We start from the raw sequence: 15,608 nt of genomic DNA, 5'->3' as shown, positions 1-15,608 counted from the left end.
TCGGAAGGCCGTTTTTCTCTGTTTCATTCTTTTCCTTTGTTGGTCTACCGTTGGTCAATAAATTATAACAAGGGAAAATAATTATTTAGTCCTTCATGTTTACGGTAATTCTCTAAATAGTCTCCAACGTTTTATATAATATTAAGTCAGCTCTCACATATATCTCCGTCTAATTATTCAATTTTAATTGTTTTTGCCATTAAAGTGAGGCAAAATTAAAGAGAGAGGTGAGATAAGTTCTTTCAAATGACAATTTATGCCCTTGCAAAAAAACCAACATGTATTCATTAAAGCTCTCCACCACCACCATCTATCCTTGCAGTTCCTCTGCCATTACCACCACCTATCAATCTCTAATCAAAGCCTCCACCATCTTAGAGTCTCTCCAACTAGTACTACCTCCCAAATCTCTACCTCAAACTCCATTTCCTCATTCTCTTTCCTTTTCTCATCTCGTACCTTCGCCTTCTCTTCAGCAGAGCATCTACCGACAATAGCAGAATCTACTACTTTGTTATGGTTTCCTTAATTTCATTATTGTTCTCTCTTCGTTTTTTCTTTGTGAATAATCCTAGTATGTATGTTTATCTTTCTCTCTGTCTCTACTTTTTCTCTCTCTTTTTTTTCCCTCTTTTTTAATATTTTGATTGAGCTGGAAACAACTTCATTTGCTTAAGTTTGGAATTGAATTATATGCATTTTGATTCTTATTTTTCTTGTATTTTGAAGTTACTAGACTTGAATTCTAAGAATTTAAAAGACTATTTTTATTTTTGGAGTTTGGATTTTTAGATTTTGATTTGATTTTAGCCTTTCTTATTTCTCTTGATTTCCAAAGAAGGGGTTTTGTTGATGAAAAATTTTGCTTAAAGCACGCTGGCCATTTGATGTATTGCTTGAATGAAAGTTCTTCTATCTCTCTTCTTGCTAATCCTTTCATGACTTACCCACCATTATTTTTCCATTTCTTTGACATGTACAAGAACCCACTACTCAATTTTTGTCTATTAGATTCATAATTTACTTTAAAGCTGAGATTTTGATGTTAATTCTATTATATTTCTTTGTTAAGGATGCATTTTTATTCCATCAAGCTCTATTGATTCATTATTTCTTGTTGTTTTAAGTTCTCAGAAGAGCAGGTTACACCAAGCTTGATTAATGATTAATGTATTTTGATTAATTATGTTTTTTTATTAATGATTAATGTATGTAATATATTTTTTGGAAAGCTTCTAACCAACTTGGAAATATTTTAAGGAATGATGTTTTTGTCTTTTTGCCTCGCTCAAAAAGTAAAAACAATCAAAACTAGATGGATACATCATTTTATTAGATTTAAAAAAAATGCAAGGATAACTTAAATATTATATAAAATATTAAAGACTATTTAGATAATTACGGTAAATTCGAAGGATTAAATAATTATTTTCTCTTATAACAAACTAAACACCGTGTATGTTGTGGGAACCAGTGGATCTCCCTCTCTCACAACAAGCAGCTTGGTGGGGTCCAAAGTGCAACGGCATATGAGATAGAATTTTGTAGCCTGAATTTAGAATTGGAAAAACAAATAGTATAAATTTAATTAAAATTTCATATTTCATGTTTCGAATAAATTTAAAATTAAATATTTTTGCTTTTTATTTTTTTAAAATATTTTAATATAATATTTTTTTTTAGAAAACGTAATTCATCTGAAACAGCTAAACATATCTCGTACTATAAATGAAAATATTAATTGATAAAAGGAGAGAAATAGTATAAAATAGAAAATGAAAAGAGTTTGGAATATATTTTTAAGGATATTTTTTGATTTATTTTACAAAAATATTAGGATTTCTATAGTTGTAACTACTAATGAAGAAAAGTTCAACTTGACTTAAAAGCCTAAAAATTTTTCATCTAATACATTTACATAGCTTACTGTGCTTAATTATATCTATACAATTATATCAACTTGCTTTCAAACTTATAGTTACTCACTGTACAATTCAATTGCAACAACAGATAAAAAATTGTTTGAAAAATTCTTTTTATACAGTACATTAACTAATGATTTAAAATAATTTTACTAATTTAATTAAGTACTTAATTGAAATGTCTAATTAAGTTAAAATATTAAATTTCTAATTGAGTTAAAAATTTTTAATTAACGTAAAAATTCATACTTGGATAATTATTCTTATTTTAAATTAATATTGTATTTTTTAATATTTTCCTTTTATTCAAATAATAAAAATACCTAAAAGAAAATATGTTCGTTAAGATGCCAAAATTAAACAAATTCTCGATAGCTAAAGAAAATAAAATTTATTTGATAGTCAAAACAAATAAAATTTATTTGTGAATTTTTTATGTACTATATTATATATATGATAAAACCTCAACAATAGGTTTTAATTCCCAATTAAAATTTGATAAAACTTCTATATTTTAATTTATAATATATCAATATCATAGTTTTTTAGCTAGAGTTTTCGTAGGTATAAGTAAACAAATAATTAAATGGTTAATAATATTTAATCGTTAATATTTTTATTTAAATAGGATGATGATGATTAGGGGTGTGCATGGGTCGGATGGAAATTACATAATTCTCAGTCTCATTCCAAAATATCAGAATATATATAAAAAAAAAAGAGTTTTATTCCCGTCCCAGTAGGTATATAGTTCCGTCCTATCTTTCGGCCGGATATTGGACGAGAATTCGGGTCAATAGGACAGGATGGGATTGATCAGATCGGGAATTAATTAGGATTTTCTATAGTCTTACTGAATTTTTTTTTACCAAAAAATATAAAATTGCTATACTCATCAATTACAGTTAAACAAAATTCATCGATATAAATTTGAGTTAATATAAAAAGAATAAATCAAATAACTAATTTAATCATTCATGGTCTACTATCAAAATTATAACAGAAGATTTATTAGTACTTAACTTTTATTCAATAAGAGCATTAATTACAATAAAATAAAATAATTTAAAAATTGTATATAATTTAACTTTATAGGTATTTTATGAATTTTAACTCATTATTGTTTTATTATTATTGCCTTAAAGTTGACTTAAATTTGATACTTTCTTGATTTAATCTTGAATATTATCTAAAAGTAAATAGTGATAGCATTAAGTATAACCAATAATCTAAAATTAATTATAATTAATGTTTTGCCATGTATAATTAATCTTTCTATTTTTTATTTAATAGAAAATTTTATTTAGAAAAATTTACTTAATACATATAGTAAAATCATAAAGAAAAAACTTATAAATTTAATTAATCGATTCATTTTATATTTAGAAAAATGTATATTATATTTTTCATATTATTATTACCTCAACAAGTAACTCATGTAAAAAAATAAAATAAAATGGATGAAATGATTTCATGAATATGATTTAAAAATCATAAAAAAAAGAAACATCTAAAATTTTAAAGAAAAATAGGATGGAACTTGGATCGGTACATGTTCATTTTAATCAAAAGAACCAGTTACATCCTATTATTACTTTCGAAGGGTATTTGGATGAGACTATTAAATTAATATCAGATACTTTTCAGGACGAAAACTTCAGAATAGTTTTTGAAAACGGGTCAAGATCGTCCCATGCACACCTTTAACGATGATGATTATAATCTATGTTGACTCTAGGTGAATTATACATAAATTATATTTCTTATTTAGATTAATCTTTGAATTAAAGAAATATTTATGTTTAATATAATTATATTTTATTAATGTCTGACTTTTATATTTTATTCTTCCTTTTTAATACCAAATCAACAGAGAATTATGTAAATAAATTGCAAATTTAGAAATGGGTTTAATGGTAAATTAATTGCGGATATTAATACATTATTTTTAAATCTAGCAATAGATTTAGCAAGGGATTTTAAAATAGCAACCGATATAGCAACATATTACATACAGATTTCAACAATATTTTGGTATATATAGTAATGGTTTAGCAAGGGACTATAAACAACAACAGATTTTGCAACATATTAGTTAAGTATTTCAACAATATTTCAATAGCATTGACAACCATTTTAGTAAGGGATTACAAATAGCAATGGATTTAGCAATGATTAGCTAGAGATTTCAATAATTCAATGGAATTAACAACGGACTTAGCAAGAGATTGAAGTCAGCCATGACTTTAACTATATATTAATTACAGATAAGCCATGAATTTAGTAACCAAATTGGGAAGGGATTTGAATTAGTAACGATTAGCAATGGAGATAGAAACGAATTTTCATCTAGAATTATAATTGGCTAAGGATTCAAGCAGGAATTAGCAAGAGATTTAGCGATGGAATTAGATAGAGATTAATAAAGAATTTAGCAACAGATTAGACACACATTGGCAATAAAATTGGTACCCAAATAGACATGCTTTTAGCAATGGAAAGGATTCGAAATAGCAAAGGAATTATTTGTGGCTAATTTAGCAACAAGTTGCTGATCGGGGTTAATATATAGAAAGGCGATATTCTGAGAGGAATATGATATATTGCTAATTTGTTGCTAAATTAAGATTAGCAACGAAATTTATTAAATTAGCAATGGACTTTTCCACTACTAAATCTCTCTTTTTTTTGTACTATTCAACATTTATTTATTTAAAACTGAAAATGGCTTAGTTATTATTGGACTCAGAAAGCAATACATCTTGAATAAGAGATGGAGGGTTTATAGTTCACTCCATTAGATCATGAATAGAACCTGTACCTCTTGCTAATATATGAGCGACCAGATTCGTTGATTTTTTAATAACATTAAAAGGCAAAGAAATAAACTCTTTAAAAAGAGTTTTACAATCAGCTATCATTATACCAAAATAAGATCGATCATTCTTGTCAAAGTCCAATATCTGATGAACCTGCAAGCAATCCATTTCCAATGCCAATTTAACATTCAAAAGAATGGCTTTTTAACCAAATAAGAGCTTCCCTTTCTCCCATCACTTCTGCCATTTGAGGAGTAAAGGCTAAACCAACATTTTCATACCTCCACCAACTGTATGGTTCCTTGTAGTCCATCCAACACCTGCCCAACCTGTAGCCATATCATAGCTCGCATTCACATTGCATTCGTATCCTTACCGTGGCGGCTGCCATTTTGAAACAGAAGGCATGCATATATCGACAGAATTAATACTTACTGCCCCCTTTTTGCTGTTGTCCATTCTTGCACGAATCAGCGAGCCCTACGAATAACAAGTTCACAACTGGTCCAGTAACTTGCTATTCCCGCCATATAATACTATTTCTTGCTAACCAAATCTCCCATTCTATCATTGCTACGTTTTTATTTATTTGTTAACGTATATTAATCCGCATACCACTAAGCTAAAGTAAGATTTATTAATATATAATTAATATTTATTAATATATTTGAATATATTTATACTCTTACCTTAAATATACCGTATTTAATATATAATATTATTTTATTTTATCGAATTGAATTATTATATTTTTATTATATTTAATATATTATATAATTTTTTATTTTATCCAATAAAATTTAGATTTAAATAGAAAATTGTTATAATTAATTAAAATTAAATTGTCTTTATTTTTCAACCAATAAAATTAATTCTTAAAAATATTCTTAAAATCTATAAACTTAGTAGGTATATTTTTTATAATCCTAATGTTCCCCTTACTATTTTTATATATACTAGTGTTAGAATCCGAGCGATGCGTGGAGCAATATTAAAGGATGAAATAATCTTTTACAACATTATTCAAAAATAGTAAAATTATATAATAAAATGGTAAATTTGTATCTCATTGAGATATGTTGAAAAGTTGTAATGTTAAAATATGTTTTTTAAAATATCTTACGAAGCTTTTCATAAAGTATACAATACAAAAGCCATACATGGTATGACCTACATCAAAAAATGCATACACACTATTAATGTATTTTTCAACAGTGATAATAATTTTGAGAATTTAACTAATTATATTGAAAAAAAATTAAGTATTTTTTATTTTATGATTATGATTCATTATAAATAATTGTTTATTTATTTGAAATATTAATATATTATTTATTTAGTGTAGTGTGTCTTAAGCGTGTAGATATCCTACTTTTTTAAAAGTTAGTCTATCATGTACTTTCCCGTATATCGTATACCGTATACGTGCAATTTAACTCTTGGTATATAAGACTACTCCGTATACTAAGTTAATCAACCAATGTTTTTTTATTACCAATAAAAATAAAGTGTTTTTTTTAATTTATTTTTGTATCATTAAAATAAGAAAATTTTTTTATTTTATATTTATAATTATCATAAATGATTGTTTATTTATTTGAAATATTGATGTATTACTTATTTAGTATAATGTGTCTTAAGCGTGTAAATGTTCTATCTTTTTTAAAAAATTTTGTATCCTGTATCTCGTGTCCCATGTCCATGCAATTTAGCTTTTGGTAAATAAGACTACTTCATAGACCAAACTAATCAACCAAGGTTTTTTCTTATTACCAATAAAAAATGAAGTGTTTTTTTTTAAATTTATTTTTGTGTCGTAGAAATAAGAAATTAAGTATTGTTTATGTTCATAATTTAGTATAAATGATTATTTATTTATTTAAAATATTAATGTATTACTTATTTAGTGTAGTATGTTATAAGTGTGTGAATGTCCTACTTTTTAAAAAATTATCGTATGTCGTGTCCCGTGTCCATGCAACCTAGCTTTTGGTATATGAAACTACTCCATATACCAAGCTAATCAACCAAGATTTTTTTTTATTACCTACAAAAATGAATTATTTTCTTTTAATTTGTTCTTATGTCATTGAAATAAGAAATTAAGCATTTTTTTATTTTATATTTATGATTTATTATATATGATTGTTTATTTATTTAAAATATTAATGTATTACTTATTTAGTGTAATATGTCCTAAGTGTGTATGTCTTACCATTTTTAAAAATGGTCGTATCTCGTACGTTCCTGTATTGCGTGTCCAATTTCCGTACAACCAAGCTCCTAGTATATAAAACTACTCTATACACCAAGCTAATCAACCAGTGTTTTTTTTATTACTAATAAAAAATAAAGTATTACACTTGCTTCCATATAACACAAACTACCTTGCTTTTTTACATATAGATAGATAGATATAGATTTTTCAATAGTGATAATAATTTTAAGAATTTAATTAATTATATTGAAATAAGAAATTAAGTATTTTTTTATTTTATGTTATTATTTATTATAAATAATTATTTATTTATTATCATATCCCGTACATTCATGTATCTCGGATCCCATGTCTGTGCAATCTAGCTTCTGGTTTATAAGACTACTCCATACGTCAAAGTAATCGTTAAAATAAGAAATTAAATATTTTTTTTTTATAGTTTGGGTTATATTTATTTTAATTTAATTTTAATTTAAAGTAATTATATTAAAATAAAAAATTTATTTTTTATTTTTTATTTATTATAAATGATTGTTATATCCTTTATGTTCCATATCTCGTGTCCCGTGTTCGTGCAACCTAGCCCTGGTATATAATACTACCCCATACACCAAGGTAATCATTAAAATAAAAAATTAAGTATTCTTATTTTATGACTTGGGTTATTTGTATTTTAATTAAATTTTAATGCATTATAGATATTATCATGATAAAGACATTATCTAAAAATATAAAACAACTTATCTTCTTATAATTGCTGTCATTACACCTTATCTCTTACAACCGTACTAAATAATTGTTGTCCTTCTTGTACTTGACAATTTAGGCTTACACTTGGCTTCCATATAGTGCAAATTGTTCTACTTTTATATATATAAGATTGTAGATATGTTTAAGTCTCCTTTTCTCTTTGCAAAATAAAATTCTCCATTTTTTATAATAAATTTAAATTTATTTTTTAAAATTTAATTAAAGAACAAAAGGCAAACTAGAGTTAATTGAGTGTCAATAAATGTAACCTCTTATTTGAAATAAATGAATCCCGCAAAATTTTATCGAATTCATTTGTATATCCATATTTTTGTGCTTGAAATGAAAAATGAAAAATTTCAATTTTATGAATTCTATTATATGAATTAAACTAAAATCTATAAAAATAAATAAAATTTTTAAATAAATTCTACAAAATAAAGTAACCCAACTTTTGTGACAAAACTACATTCTTTTGTTTACAGAGTGAATTTTTCAATTTTTTTCCTTATCAATTTATTAATTTTATCAAAACCATTTAAATTTTAAATTTTTTTGGAAACCATAAGTACATTCATTATTTATTATTAAAAAAAAGAATATTTCGTTAGAATTAATCTCCATTAATTATATATTGATCGGAAAAAATTTCTTGCAAAAATGAAGAAAAAAAAATATAATTAGAGTCAGTGAACACATGAATTTATTAATAATATTTATAGAACTTTCGGAATTAATCTTTTGGAACTAGTTTTCTATACATATCTAAAATGCAAGACTATTATTCCTGTACATATCTAAAATATGAGTGTATTTCATTATATGAATTTTAATTATTTATATTTGAATAAAAAACAATAAGATTGTTATATTGAATAAAATAAATGTAATTGGTGTTTGTAATTTATTTTTATTAAATTATTACGTTAAGAGTATTTTAGAAAATAAAGATAAATGAATTTTTCTTTAAAAATTTATTTCACACATAATTTTATAGAATTTAATTGAATTTCTTATTTTTAAATTATGACATACCAAAGATGAGATTTTATTTATATTTGAATTCTAATTAGAAAATGAGTTCTATATTTATGGTTCATTTGTTCCGAATACAGTGTAAGTATATTGACTCCTTTAAATCTAAATGCTTTCCCATTATTTAGAATAAATGAATTTCATAAAATTTTATAAAATTTTATAAATTTGAATTTTTTTGTTTAGTTAAAAAAATGAAGAATTAAATTTTACAAATTCAATTCTGTGGATTTGAATATAACGAAACTAAATTTTCAAATAAATTCCACAACTTTATACAACCCAGAGGTTTATGACAAAACTCTCCATCCTCCTAGCCTTCTAAAATTATCATACTAAGAGTATTTTAAGAATAAAAGTAAATGAGTTTTTTATTTTTAAATTTACTTAAGGAATAAATTGCTGGACTATTCTATATTTTAAGTTCATTTGAACTGTCAAATTTTTATACAGATGTAATTTTAATTTTTCACTATGTTAGATGAAATTAATTGGACGTTGAGTTGACATTCACCAAATTATTGAAAGAGAAAGACTTTGCGTTCTGTAACAATTTCACCCAAAAATCCAACTTATCCCTTTAGGCATCCCAGCTGAAACTTTTATTATAATTATACTCCAATTCAAAATCGGTCAAAATTAATGAATAAAATACATTAAAATACGAGTTCTATAGCTCATATTTGAGTTAACTTAATCCAAAAAATGATTTGGATTAAACTATATAAAATACCAAATACTTTGGCAGTTGTAATACTTGCATCTCAAAAGGACCTTATCACTCAGATACTCTAATTTTAACTTTGTATCACAGTTGCATCTTGAATTGAAATTAGGGGTAACATTCAATTACAATTACACCTTAAATTCAAATTTTATATTATTTTAATAGAGCAAATACAAAATTACTGGAAAGAAGTAATCAATAAAAGATGAGTTCGGAATAAAGCAAATTATGGCAAATATACCATCAAAATTAAACTCTAAATTCAAATTTTCATCTCATATTTTAATGTGCAAACCCTAAATTACTTGAGAAAATATGGTGTACCACAAAAATAACCTTAAACCTCCAAACATCCAAATACAAATTATGACAAATAAGAAATAGAAATTATGATTCCTACTTTTGCACATTATGTTAATTTAATCCAAAAGGTTGGTTAAGTGAAACGGTGTGTTTCATAAACTTTTTCTGTGAAGCCATTGCAAAGTGTTTTGCTTTATTCTGAGCTTGTCTCCTTGTGATTACTTCTTCTCTAGTAATCTAGAGGTTTACTATTAAAATAAGATAAATTTTGAGTTTTGGGTGAAATTGTAATTAAATGTGACCCCTAATTTGAATTCAAGGTGTAGACGTCTATCTATCTGTTATGCGGTGCCCACTCAAGTGGGACCCACAGTAAATTTGAAAGGAAAATAAATTGGAAAAGAAAAAGAAAAAAAAAATCAACACGTTGTGATTTATTTTCAAAGGTTGGCAACCAACCATTCAAAGGTTGGCATGCCTTTTGACAAACCTGAGTGTCGTGCATGTTGTCCGCTCGGAAAGACGTTGCAGAATTGACTTAGTGATGAATAGTAAAATAGTAACTTGTGGTTGATGGTGAATAGTTACTATTGGCGTTACTGTTGCTGAGTCCGTTTCAAGTAAGCCCAGCACTATTCACGCATAGTACTATTGACGTGTATAGTTACTATTCATGCATACAGTTACTATTCGAGTATACTGTTACTATTCATGGTCACTATTCACGTATACTACTGTTCACGTATACGATTTATGTTGGTGATGATATTCTGCACAAGTCAAAATGGACAAGCAAAATGATCAGTCTGAATAGCGCGTATTACCATATATGGAGAAATGAGAGATCTCCTTAAGGTAATTAAAATGCATTTGCCTGTGTTTAGTTGAACTAAACCGGATGACAAGACTGATGAGGAATGGGCTTTTGAGCATGCGTCCAAATCTCAGTTGGCAGATTTGATGATGAAGGTTTCTGTAGCACCTTCAGATATGGTCAGTTGAAGCTCACAAAAGGTTTATTTATGGTAGCTAAAGACCGAAAGCTGTACGTGATGCATGCGAAACTCTCCCAAGACACTTTGAGTGTAGCGGAGAATGACAGTACAATTGACTTATGGCATAAACGACTACGCCACATGAGTTAGAAAACTCTGGCAAGAAGGAACGTACTACCTGGATTGGATGAAGTTCACCTAGACAAGTGTTCTGATTGTATGGCGGGAAAGCAAAACAGAGTAGCTTTCAAGATCACCCCTCCTTCTAGAATGAAGAATCTATTAAATCTGATTCATTCAGATTTGTGTGGACCATTGACGTTATCATATGGTAGAAATCGATATTTTGTGATATTTATCGATGACCATTCTAGGAAGACTTGGGTATACACATTGAAGCCTTCTAAACCTGGTTCAGAGACAGACAGACAAGAAGCTGAAGTGTATCAGGACAAATAATGGTGGAGAATACACTGGGCCATTTGATGTTTTCTACAAAGAGCATAGCATTCGACATCAAACGACACTTCCCAAGACGCAACAACTGAACAGTTTGGCTGAGAGGATGAACAGAACTTTGATGGAGAGAGTCAGATGTTTACTCTCACATGCAAAGTTGTCTAAAAGATTTTGGGGTGAAGCGTTACTCACAGCAGTTCGCCGTTCACTCTGTTTCCCTCTACAGTATGATACTCCAGAGAGAGTATGGTTAGGAAAGGATGTTTTCTATGATCATTTGCGGGTGTTTGATGCAAAGCCTTCGTACATGTCCCGAAGGATGAACGGTCTAAGCTTGATGTCAAGACTAGATGGTGTGTATTCATTGGCTATGGCCAAGACCAATGTGGCTATAGGTTTTATGACCCAATCCAGAAGACGATTATATGAAATCGTGATGCTGTATTTGTTGAAGATCAGACTATTGAAGATATTGAAGCAGAGTGCCAATAGATCTGATGAAGACTCAACAGACATACAGAGAGTCCCTCCAATAGAACGCAAACAAATTGGAGATGAAGAAAATGTTCCACAAGAACAAGTGCCAGAGTTAGAAGATCCAGAAGTTCCTAATCAGAATGAACCAGATGAAGATTATGTTGTTCATATTCAACCACCAGCACCGGAAGGTTCTCAAACATTAAGAAGATCTAGTAGAGTCTGACAACCATCTACTAGATATCCAGTCAATGAGTATGTACTGACGACTGACGGGGGAGAACCTAAAAGCTTTGAAGAAGCTATGGAAATGAACACAAGAGGAACTGGATTGAAACCATGCAAGATGAAATGAAGTCCTTGCATGAGGATGTAACATTTGAGCTAGTGAAGTTGCCTAAAGGCAAGAAGGCTTTGAAGAACAAGTGGGTGTTCAGTATCAAGCAGGAAGAACACAGCTCCCAACCACAATTCAAAGCTAGACTGGTTGTGAAAATGACATCCATTCGGACAGTGCTCGGAATGGCCACCAGTTTTGAACTGGAAATCGAGCAAATGGATGGAAAGACTACCTTCCTAAATGGAGATTTGGAAGAAGAAATATACATGGAGCTGCCAGAGGATTTCGTAGAAAAAGAGGATTGTGTTTGCAAACTGAAGAAGAGCTTGTACGGCTTGAAGCAGGCACTGAGACAGTGGTACAAGAAGCTTGAGTCTGTTATGGGGGAGCATGGCTACAGAAAGACTACTTCAGATCACTGTGTTTCTATTCTCTGATGATGAGTATATTGTTTTTGCTCTATGTGGTTGATATGGTGACTGTTGGTCAGAATTCTAGCTTGAAGAAACAGCTAAGTAAGTCTTTTGCTATGAAAGACTTGGGACCAGCAAAGCAGATTCTTGGCATGATGATTACAAGGAATCGAAGAGCCAAGAAATTATGGTTGTCACAGGTGAAGTAAATTGAGAAAGTACTTCAACGGTTTAGAATGGAGAATGCTAAAGCGGTTAGTTGTCCTCTTACTAATCACTTTAAACTGAGTTCTAAACAGTGCCCTTCTACGGATGGAGAGAAGGAAGAAATGAAAAAGATCTGCAGGTAGTGCCTTGTGTCGAAAGTCTTCCCGACAAAAGGAGATCGGGCGGCGTGTCCCGCAAAGTTGTAGCGGCGGTACAAGATGGTGGGCAGATCTAATAGATTATAGCTGAAGGGGAGATGATGGCTAACGTCTCCACTTGAGTGTGCAGGGGGAGATTTGTTATGCGGTGCCCACTCAAGTGGGACCCACAGTAAATTTGAAAGGAAAATAAATTGGAAAAGAAAAAGAAAAAAAAAATCAACACGTTGTGATTTATTTTCAAAGGTTGGCAGCCAACCATTCAAAGGTTGGCATGCCTTTTGACAAACCTGAGTGTCGTGCATTGGTAATGCACGCCTCTCTCATATTCTCCCATTCCCTCTCCTATAAATAGGAGAGGATGTTCCTTATTTTATGTACACACCAGAAATGTAGCGAGAGAGAGTGTTATAGTTTTAGGAAGGGCTTCCTAAAACGAAGGAGAGAAAAATAGTGAGGATTATTTTGGAGTGTTTTTGGGAAATACTTTGTGTGCCACTATTTTTGTATTACTCTCTGTGTGTACCTACTATTGTTTTAATAGTGGAAGAATTATTCGGAGTTCGTCCCGTGGACGTAGCCCTAAACAGTTGAGGGTGAACCACGTAAATTTCTGTGTGTCACATTTTTATTATTCCGCTGCATTAATTTTCTCTTACTCGGTTGAAAGGGCCCAACGAGTGGTATCAGAGCTGATGCCCAACAACTGGTATCAGAGTCGATATCCTAACACTATCTTACCACGCTCTCCTACTCCTATAAAGAAAGGCCAGCGGACAGAATGCTCTGCTCATCTTTCTTACGGCTCAGGATTCTGTTGATCGTCGGATATCATTGAGAAATAGGAAATTTACAATTGAAGTGTCTGAGGGTTTAAGTTGGATTTGGGGTGTACTTGTTAAAAAACGTAAAGTTTATGATATATTTAATGGTTTCACTAGAAAGGCTACATGTATTGCTATGAAACTATTATAATTTGATGCAAGCATTTATGAAAAGGCTAATAATGAGTCCGTATGAAATTAGAGCAAGTGGTGCAAGAAACAAGCCAACATGTCAATTTAGACTTCTAAAACGGATCGAAGGAAAAAAATTCCAAGTGAATGTTCATATACAGATGGATTTTACTTGTCTACGGCGAACTTAGGATTCCATTTATGGACTAAACTAATGAAAATAAGAATTTTTTAGAAATTATTCATACTTTATCCTTTTTTTTAATGTACGGTAAAAAATACCGTAATTTTAATAAAAAATTATTTTTCATTAGTTTGATCCATTAATGAATCCATAGACTAGGTTTAGACAAGTCAATCCTTATAAACATTGGTAGTTTTGGAAACCTTTTTTCTACAATTTTTTTTCCCTATAAAAGTATTTTCATTAAAAATTTGTTCTTATTTTCAATTGCAAATTTCAAACCAATAAATATTTGATGTATTTCTTTTTAGGCTAAATGAAAAAACCTGAACTTTGGCTGTTCTTCAACTTTAGCCATTTGTTTTTTTTGAAAGCAAAAGATCCAAACTTCATTAACTCAAAATATAAAACTCAGTAATACAATTAGGGATCTCATCCCACTCCTGGAGACGTGCAAAACGAGTGGATGCTTAGGCGAGCATATGAGCAGCCATATTGGCTTGTCTTCTAATCACTTGACGAACTTAATAATTGTTTACAATCAGAAATCTAGTCTTCCTCTTCATCTTTGATTGTCGTTGTCATCACCCTTCGTATCACTAAAGATTCACCTTGAATTGGATAAACATCAATTCATTTATTCATCACCCTTAATATGTCCTTTCTATCCTCAAATTTGAGAATTGCTGCCTCATTTATTTATAGTTGATCTGAAATTAATTTTCCCTCTAAAAGGTTTCCTTTTTTGTTCCTTTCAATATTAGTTGCAAGCCTATTACTTTTATTTGTGGTAGCAACCCAATCAGTTCCATAAACAAGTTTCCTGGCACCATGAAGGGAAACTTGTTTTTCAGCAGTTAAAAGTATATTTATGAGCATCCTCAATATTATGTGGACAAACTACTCCCATCTCATCTCTAATAGACTGATTTAAATCAGTTAGATAGTAAGATGTAATTTGCTCATTACTTTTGGATAAACCAACTCAAATTGATAAGTTATTGAACTCAGCAGTGTACTCCTCAACAACATGTTATTTTGCTTCAAGTAATAGAGCTTTTCATACAATTCCATCGCATAATCAGTGGGTAAAAACTACTTTCATAGCTTAGTTTTTATGTGCTCCCAAGTGCTGATTTTAAGTTTTCCTTATCATATATAAATATATGTTGCTCTTCAACTCTCTTCCACCATTGAAGTGCAACACCTTTCAATTTAAGATTTACAAATAACATCTTTTGATTTTCAGCTATAGGTTTTCATTTGAAATAATTCTCTAGACTGGCTTTCCAATCTAAGAAATCTTCCACATGTAATTTTCAATGAGAATCAGCTACTTCAATCCTTGCCTCTCCACCATTCAAATCAAGAGCATGCAGTAACTACTCTTCCAATCCATCTCGTGCCGCTCAATTGGCGAGTCCAACTTCGTGGAAAGGGTTCACATCCTCGACTTCTTTAGTCTGAAGATCCTCTTGAATCTTGAATGGTTTGTGGTTGCCTTCCGGAATCTCCATTCAGGCCTCCACACGTTCGTAACGCTGCAAGGCTTGTACAATATATGTCAAACCTTCAATCATTTGTTGTATCTCAGCCAATTCTGTTTGTTGGGGCCAATTTCCTCTACCTCAAATTCTACCTCTAC

The sequence above is a fragment of the Jatropha curcas genome, chromosome 3 (assembly GCF_041381405.1).
Source record: "Jatropha curcas cultivar XTBG-Jc1 chromosome 3, XTBG_Jcur_1.0, whole genome shotgun sequence".
In the NCBI taxonomy this organism is placed as follows: Eukaryota; Viridiplantae; Streptophyta; class Magnoliopsida; order Malpighiales; family Euphorbiaceae; genus Jatropha; species Jatropha curcas.
The sequence above is the reverse complement of the archived record's forward strand: the minus strand, read 5'-3'. Positions refer to the sequence as shown.